Genomic DNA, 8,909 nt, shown 5'->3' with positions numbered 1-8,909 from the left:
TTCTGAAAGAAAGACGCAATGTGGCTTCACTCAGCAAAAGCATTTGCACGGCGTATTTGTTGCTGTGTTTTAGGAGTACAACTCATGCAAGACCTTTAAAACAGCAACTGAAGCAACACACACCCAGTGAGCAAAAAAAACCCCACAGTAACACAGCTTTCTGCTATAGATCTTCATGTTCCAGCCTGGTCCTGCAAAGGGCTCAGTAGCCTTTAAGGTACTCACTGCCTTCATGTCTGGCCAGCAGGAACGAAGGGTGCTTGGGCTGGTCTTGAATCAGGCCATGAGCTTGTTTGACTTTGGCTTCCTGTTTTGTTGCAGCCTATGTGTGGCAAGTGTCCTTACTGCTGCAGACTGACCCATCCTCGCTCACACTGTCCGTCCCAGTGTCTTTGGCTGAGGCAGCAGACGGAGACAATGCTCCCTGAGTTACCACTGCTAAGTAGGAATTAACTTTTCCTGGTTTCCTGGGGAGCACAACAGGTACAATTTTTCAGATGGCCAGACAGCATGCCAAGGCGAGCAGCTCCAGTTTCCTGAACCAAGGGAACCTCAGGGGAAGCCAAGGGAGCCTCCAGGAGCCCACAGCTGGTGCAACAGTGGCTGACGGGACCTGGGTGGGCCAAAAGCAACCAAGCTTTGCCCCCATAAAGAAAGCCCTGGGGAATGGGAGCAGCCAGGGCAGGCAAACAGGCCATGGCACAGCAGATGGTGAGCATATCTGTGGGAGAGGAACTCCTCCTCTTAGGGCCAGAGCTGCCAGAGGGGGTGAATAGGGGGAGGAGTGTATGCGAGCTTTCTTTGCTTCAGTCTTTAATAGTAGGACCAGTTGCTCTCCAGGCACCCAGCCCTCTGAGCTGGAAGACAGAAGTGGGGAGCAGAATGCAGCCCCCATAATCCAAAGGGAAATGGTCAGCGACCTGCTACACCACTTCAACACTCACAAGGCTCTGGGGCTGGATGGGATCCACCCAAGGGTACTGAGGACATGGTGGAAGAGCTCATGGAGACATTTTCCATCATTTACCAGCAGTCCTGGCCAAGGGGAAGGTGCCAAGTGACTGGAGATCAGCAAATGTGACACCGATGTACAAGAAAGGCCAGAAGGAGGATCCAGGGAACTCCAGGTGTGTCAGCCTGACCTTGGTGCCAGGGAAGGTCATGGAGCAGATCATCTTGAGTGCCATCACACAGCACATACAGGACAGCCAGGGCATCAGGCCCGGCCAACGTGGGTTTGTGAAAGGTGGGTCCTGCCTGACCAGCCTGATCTCCTCTTATGACAGCGTGACCCGCCTGGTGGATGAGGGAAAGGCTGTGCATGTGTCTACCTGGACCTTAGTAAAGCCTTTGACACCATTTCCCACAGCATTCTCCTGGAGAAACTGGCTGCTCATGGCTTGTATGGGTGCACTGTTCCCTGGGTAAAAAACTGACTGGATGGCCGGGCCCAGAGAGTGGTGGGGAATGGAGTTACATCCAGCTGGGGCTGGTCACCAGTGCTGTTCCCCAGGGCTCAGTACTGGGGCCAGTCCTGTTTAATGTCTTTATTGATCATCTGGATGAGAGGATCAAGGGATCAAGGGCACCCTCAGTCATTTTGCAGATGATACTATGTTGTGTAGGAGTGTTGATCTGCTGGAGGGTAGGAGGGGCTCTGCAGAGGGATCTGGACAGGCTGGATCCATGGGCTGAGGCCAATTGGACAAGGTGCAACAAGGCCAAGTGCCAGGTCCTGCCCTTGGGTCACAACAACCCCCTGCAGCTCCAGGCTGGAGCAGAGTGGCTGGAAAGCTGCCCAGTGGAAAAGGACCTGGGTGTTGGTCACTAGTGGCTGAACATGAACCAGCAATGTACAACTACCTGGAAGATTAGAGCTGTGGGGGAATAGGTCTCTTCTCCCAAATAACAAGTGATGGGACAAGAGGAAATGGCCACAAGTTGCACCAGGGCAGATTTAGATTGGATATAGGAAAAAATTCTTCACTGAAAGGGTGGTCAAGCCTAGGAAGAGGCTGTGCAGGGCAGTAGTTGAGTCACCATCCCTATAGGTATTTTTAAAAGACGTGTAGATGTGGCACTTGGGAACGTGGTGTAGTGGGGGCATGGCAGTGCTGGCTTAACAGTTGGCCTCAATGAGCTCAGTGGTCTTTTCCAACCTGAATGATTCTGTTCTATTCAAAAGACTTTGTTTCCTTCTTGTGAGGTCCCATTTTTCTCTGTCAGCTCAAGTTCTGTGTCTGTGGGAGAGACTTCCTTGTGAAAGAGTAATTCAGGCTGGAGATGGGCTGCCCTCAACGTGTAAAGCATTCATCAGAATGGAACGTGTGTATTCCTGTAAGAAGTGAAGAAATGAGTGACTGTTTCTGTTTCCAGTATTGCTTTTATTTTTTCCTACCCACAAAGGAACAGACAGCCGTCCTTTAAAAGGAAAGCACTTCGTAATGGCACATGTTTGCTGGACATACAGTCTAAATACTTCTGTTGACAAACTACACTATTTGATTGGAGGGGGAATTTCCTATTTATTTTCTTTACCTGTACGTATTTCAGCATCTCCGCTTCAAAAAGACCCCACAACCATAACTTCCCAGAAGATAACAGATTTTAAAAACAGGAAAATCAAATGGTAGGTGGTTTTTTTTTTTCTAATCTGTGTATGCCCCAGCATACAGAACATTGTTGGCACTGACTTTTTAAAGACAACCGCTGTCCTAGGAGGCCTTAACTTTTTATTTTATTAAATACTATATTTATTTTTCTTTGCATCAGCAAAGCTAGAGATTTTTCTTCTAAAACCAATTCCTGGGAGGCAGACAAGATTCAGCAGAAATAATCTCTGCCAGTGGCTTTTTTCAGCATGGGCTGTACTTGCCCAGCTGAGGCTGTGTGACATGCAGGGAAACACACCTCCAGTATCCCTGTGGTTCCATGCTTGAGACAGTCTCTGGCATTAAATTTTCACTCACTAGGTACTGAAAGATTGCAGCTGTGTTTATATCCTCCCAACTTGGATAGGAAATGTAGAACAGACGTAGATATATTAAAAAAAACCAACAACACAAAACCATAAAAATCCAATCTTGAAGTGGTCAAGTCTTGTACATGATTTACAGGCTCACAGAGTATATTAGGATTGACAATAGCATGACCTTGCAGAAAGGAAAGAGACAAATATCTTACATTTCTGGAACTATCTTGGGGTTTCTGACTGCTATCCTCAGATTAAGCAATCAGTTATATATATTTTTCTGAAGTATTAGAAATAGGCTGTTTTTGTTGCAAAATGAAAACTAAAAAAGTTTCAGACACTTCCATTCCAAGGTTTTAAAGGATTGGTTCATTGTCTTAATTTTTAAATTAAATACCCTATCCAAGAGCTTGATTATGATTCCCATCCCTGCAGTGAAGATGTGTGAAAATGAGCCGATAGTGCACTGTGGTTTTAATGTGTTTTGGGACAGAAGCATGATAGCAGTAAAGTCAGGGAAGTTTGAGAAGCACAGAAAAGTTTATTTATTTAAGAAAAAGAGAAAAAAAAGATAACCATACCTATGTAAAATTCCATACAGCTCCTGCATGCACTCCTGGGAACCTGCACGGGGGTGGATCTTACAGTGCTCTCAGGGTTGGATCCCAAACTTGGGCTGGGGTTGCATTCTCACTTCTTGTGTCCAGTGCTTTTGTAAATACGTGTGTGTTTGTTCTTCATCTTTGGCTACTGGTTGGCCATTCCACTACACACAAATGAACTCAAGGGTTTGTGCTGAGTTTCTTTGAGGCCAGTGGCTGCACTTTGGCAGGTCTTTAGGTCAGTGTTTCCCCATGTCCTGCCACCAAAAATGAAGCACATTCCAGTCAGCACGAGAAGGGAGTAAGTACCTGTCTCCTGTCCTCTAGTTGTAGGAAATGTCACCGTACTCTATTGTCCCTATGGTGGTTATTTCCAATATATAGTCCTTGGTGTGGCTACCGAATATTCCTCACACTGAGCATGTAAATACTTAGTAGTCCTTAGTCCAGTCCTGAGCAATCCAGTGAGTGAAGGGCCAGAGAGAGCCCTGTAACATCTACCATTAAAGGCAGGAGCCAGAGTTTCTCTGCTTGACATCCAGGGCATGCACACTAGTGCCACCTTTGCCTTGCTACACATTATCAAGGCAGTGGTGTACACACCTTCCTAGTGTACACACCTTTCTGGTGGACTGTTCACTCATGCCCAGATGTGCAGCAACTTTAATGATGGGTGATGGGGCAAGCTGATGAAGACCTATAAATATAAGTGTTCATATTTTTTTTTCTTCCCCTCTCCTCTTCCCTGACCACGTAAATATCTTCAATTTTATCCCCAGTTTTCAGGAAGCAGGCAAAGGACATCCCTTGCCTTTCAGCAGAAACCATCCGAGGTTTCTTTAAGTGTGATTTACAATTCAGGGATCTTTAAAACTTCTCTTTGCTTGTGTCTGTCCTTGAGCCTACAGGGTAATTTTATTTTTCTGGCTGAAGCTTGCAGAATGTTGCTTATACATCTCTCTTTGGGTGCAGTTTAGAGCCAATTGCCATAATCCTAGGCGTGCATTGTGCCTACAAACCATCACTGGCCTGAGCCTCGCAGTGGTTGCATGTACCTTTGGTGACAAGAGCCATCTCAAAAGAAAGAAGGTCTTATAGGAAAGAGAAGAAGGGATGGATGCCCACTTGCTTTTCATGGGTGCCCTTTGGAGTGCCCCATGTACAAGCCTGCAAACTTTGTTCTTGCTGCTTAGCAATTCCCCCAGGCAAGTGCTTGGGTTCTGCTGGAATCTGACCCTGACTGAGGAAATGGGGGGGCAGTATCATTAGTTAAAGGTGGAAATACTGAAAACTGCTAATTGATTTAATAGCCTGTGAGCACAGTGGCTTTGCCCTGCATGGTTTTCCAGCGGACCACGCATCAGCTTCAGCACCTTTGTGTCAGGTGCCTTCTGCTCTGTTTGGTGGCACCACATTCACAGCTGCTTGGAGATCATGCTGGGTTTCTGTGAAGCTTGCTAGCAACATCTGCCTTGACCAGCTTATGTACAAAGCCAAAAGGGCTGTGTTTGGGCACAGTGGCCCAAGTTGGCAGCTGTGAATGCAGATCAGAAGAGCTGTCAGGCACATGTGTACACACCTTTGAATCACAACTCTGTGATGTTACAGGTTTATGCCAGTTACTGTAACAGGCTCTGACCCTGGTATCCTGCTGACGAATACAAGGTTTGAGTGAAGGCTTCCACTTCCTCTGTTATTAGTTCTCAAGTGAGAGGTCAAGCTGGTACCTCCAGAGAGGGACCCGTACCCCAATTCATCCCTCTCAATTATACCCATACCACCTGATCCCCAAGTCCAATCACTTAATTCTGGTTGGTGGTCACTTGATTTCTTATAGATTTTCACTGTCACTGATCTGGCCACCTTCAGACATTACTTCATTGTCTTGGAATTGTTGCCTTGGTCCTTATCTTCTTCATTCCATTCATACCTGGACGAAAAGGACCCGGGGGTGCTGGTTGACAGCAGCTGATTCAGTCAGCATATGCCCAGGTGGCCAGGAAGGCCAATGACATCCTGGCCTGTACCAGCAATAGGGGGTCAGCAGGACCAGAGCAGTGACCATCCCCCTGTACTGGGCACTGGTGAGGCCACACCTCAAATCCTCTGTTCAGTTCTGGACCCTGTGTTCAGTTTTGGGCCCCTCACAAGAAGAAAGTCATTTAGGTGCTCAAGTGTGTCCAGGGGACAATGGAGCTGGGGAAGGGTCTGATGAGGAGCAGCTGAGGGAGCTGGGGGTGTTTAGCTTGGAGAAAATGAGGCTCATTGCTCTCTACAACTACATGAAAGGAGGTTGTAGCCAGGTCAGGGTTGACCTCCTAATTACAGAGGAAATGGCCTCAAGTTGTGCCAGGGGAGATTTAGATTGGCTGTTAGGAAAAATTCCTTTACTGAAAGGGTGGTCAAGCATGGGACAGGCTGCCCAGGGCAGTGGTTGAGTCACCATCCCTGGAGCTTTTAAAAAGACATGTAGATGTGGCACTTGGGGACATGGTTTAGTGGGAGATTGGCAGTGCTGGGTTAACAGTGAACTCAGAGGTCTTTTCCAACCTAAAGGATTCTACAATTCCATGATTCTGTCTGCTGGATTCAGCTAGGTCTGTGTTAGCAGCATTGGTTTGATCAAAAAGTTTCCTCTTGGTCAGCTCTTGTGGCCCAAGGCTTCAGCTCCTTTAGCTCCTGAGCTGCTAAGGCTAAACTAGATGACTCTGAGAGAAGAATACTGTTAAGCCAATTTCTTCTAGAATACTGAGAAAGTGAATGTGTGAAGTGAAAACATGAGTATTGTTTGCATGTCACCCCCTGTCTGCCCCTCCATGCCTTTCAGGGGTTTGAAAAAGAAAAGAGCTTTCCTAAAGAGAGAATTGAAGCAGCAAGTGACCTGTCCCAGGTCTTTCCAGTCTCTGTGCTTGACTGGTTTTGTCCCTCTTTCTGTGCTCTCTGTTCCTAGTGTGCTCAGGGGCTGCTGCCCAAGACTGTGTAACTGGCACAGATAAAGATAAGACCCTCATTTCTCTGCCCTTTGAGCTGCCTGTTCACAGCAGTCTTTTCATCTGTAAGCTTGGTCTGGAGAGGGAGTCATCACCTCTGGTGTGTACTCCGGGAGCTCAGGGCCTGCCATCTGAATTTCATGCTGGCATTGAGGGCTGCCAGGTGGCTCAGGCTGGTGTGATGCTATTGTAAATGTGAAGGAATAGTGGCAAGTGATTGTTTTGAAAGTCAGGTCAATTTGCTGCTGCATGCTGTGTGTGTTGTTTGTCCAGCCCTGTCCTAGACTTAGCAATCAAATCCAGGCACTGCTGCTGTTCCCTCTGGAGTCAGCAAGAATTTGGTTGGTTTCAGTGACAGCAGAACTGGTCATTTAAGAAGCAGGTGCTGACAGTGCCCTGAGTTCCAGGGCCAGAGGGGTCGCTTGGGTGGGAGGGAGGTGCCCCTTGTTCTTATTCTTCACCATGCAAAGCTGGTCAGATGCCAGTCAGATGTGGATCAACACAGCAAACAGGGAGCCTGCAAGTCTCTTCTATCCGTGTCTGCTGAGATTTTTGACCTTTGGGCTTAAGGTGTACAAAGTCAACTGCTCTTGGTCACTGTGTGTATCTCCATGTTCAGCAATGCTGCTAAGTCAGTCTGTAGCACAGCAGCAGGGGAAAAGCCTCAGCCCTTCAGGTGCGAGTGGCTGCCGGTGTCTGCCTTAGCAGGTAAGCCAGCAGAAGGGGAGCTTCTCCAGATGGGAACTCGTAGCAAAGGACTGCACAGACCGTAGCACCCCCTCCTTGGGCAGAGCCCAAATTCAGGGGGGGAATAACGGAGTGATTCTGGTGCACTGGTGTGTCGGCACTGCAGGTGCTGTGCCTGCAGACAGATGGTTTGAGCAGATCTGCAGAAGAATTCTGCAACTCTTGAGTGGATCAGGATGTCACCAGTGCTAAACTCCAGTTTAGTCCAAAGCAACCAGGTTACACTTATGCTGGTGTCTGCTAGATTTTTTTTCTTCAGGGTATCCAGACAAAAGTAAACAGAGGAGGAGCCTACATTTTCATTGTCTATCAGAAATGTATCTCATTTTGCTGTACATTCCTTTTTTAGGACGTGTTATCTGTTTAAAAAAAAAGAAAAAGAAAAACTAAAAGAAAAAAAACAGAAAAAAGAAAAAGATGGAAGATAAAAACAAAAAACATGTGTAGTGAAAAATCTTCTGTAACTTTGGATTAAGAGGTAACCGATCTTTTTAAAAAGAGAACTAAGTTATTTACTTTGTAAATGTGCTGATGGCATGGATCCATCTTACTGACCTCAGCATCCTTTTTTTAAAGATTTTGGGTTTTGTTTCCAATATTAAGTTATTTTAAATTGTGGTTGAAGCAATAGGAAATTGAAATATGGATTGTGCATGACTGTGTCTTGAGTGTAAAAATATTGCAGTTTGAAACTTGGACCTAAAGTATTGCAAATAAAAGTTATAAATACCAATGGATTGTGTGACAGCAGCTTTGTCCTGTGCCACTGTATGATGTCCTGAAAGAGGACTTAACCTGCCACCAGCCCATTTGACTCTCTTGTCACTGGAGCTCCTTGTACCTTGTGTCCACAAAAGCAGTCAGACGGCATTTCTGTTGCTCCCCAGGTTGGACAAATCCAGAGAGCTGTGATTTTTCCAGTCTTGTCTCTCCATTGTTCCATATCGATAAAGAACCAGCACCCCCTCCTGATGAATATGAGGAGTTACACAGATGGTCATCAGCTACAGTTCCTGCCTAGAAATCTTTTAACTGCTTCTAAATGCTGCTCAGTTTAGCTCTTGTACAGCTACTCACACAGAGCTGGGAAAAAGTCACTTGGCCACCAGCTCAGAAGGTAAGTGATGCCAGAGTTAGAGGTGTGTGGGCAATCTCTATCCATCCATATATTTTTAGTATATCTATATATGGGCGTGTACGTATGCATTTTTTACATATAAAGGAAGGAGCGTGTAAGCAACTTGAAGAACATGATGAGCTGGGAACTCACTGGGGGAAAAAAGAGGGAGCAGTTGTGAAGTAATAGATAGGGAAGAGAACTGTTCAGAGAACAGCTGAGACACAGCTTGACCAAGCTGAAAACTGTCATTTGGGGTCACCTCAGATCGATTTGATTTCAGAAACTATTGAACACATGTGCCACCTCCTCCAGCCAACCATGGGAGGACAACAACAATCTCCTCAGTAGCTGCACGAGCAGGATGCTCATGTACCCACTGCCATCTCCCCGGTTTCTCTCGCTGGCCCCGGTCACTGACGAGCTCGCCCCACTGCCACGTGCGACGCCGGGACACGCATCTGATGGCCACCTGCGAGCCA

Source organism: Manacus vitellinus, unplaced genomic scaffold, assembly GCF_001715985.3.
Source record: "Manacus vitellinus isolate BGI_N305 unplaced genomic scaffold, ASM171598v3 scaffold_19_pilon, whole genome shotgun sequence".
Taxonomy (NCBI): Eukaryota; Metazoa; Chordata; class Aves; order Passeriformes; family Pipridae; genus Manacus; species Manacus vitellinus.
This window is presented reverse-complemented; position numbering follows the sequence as displayed.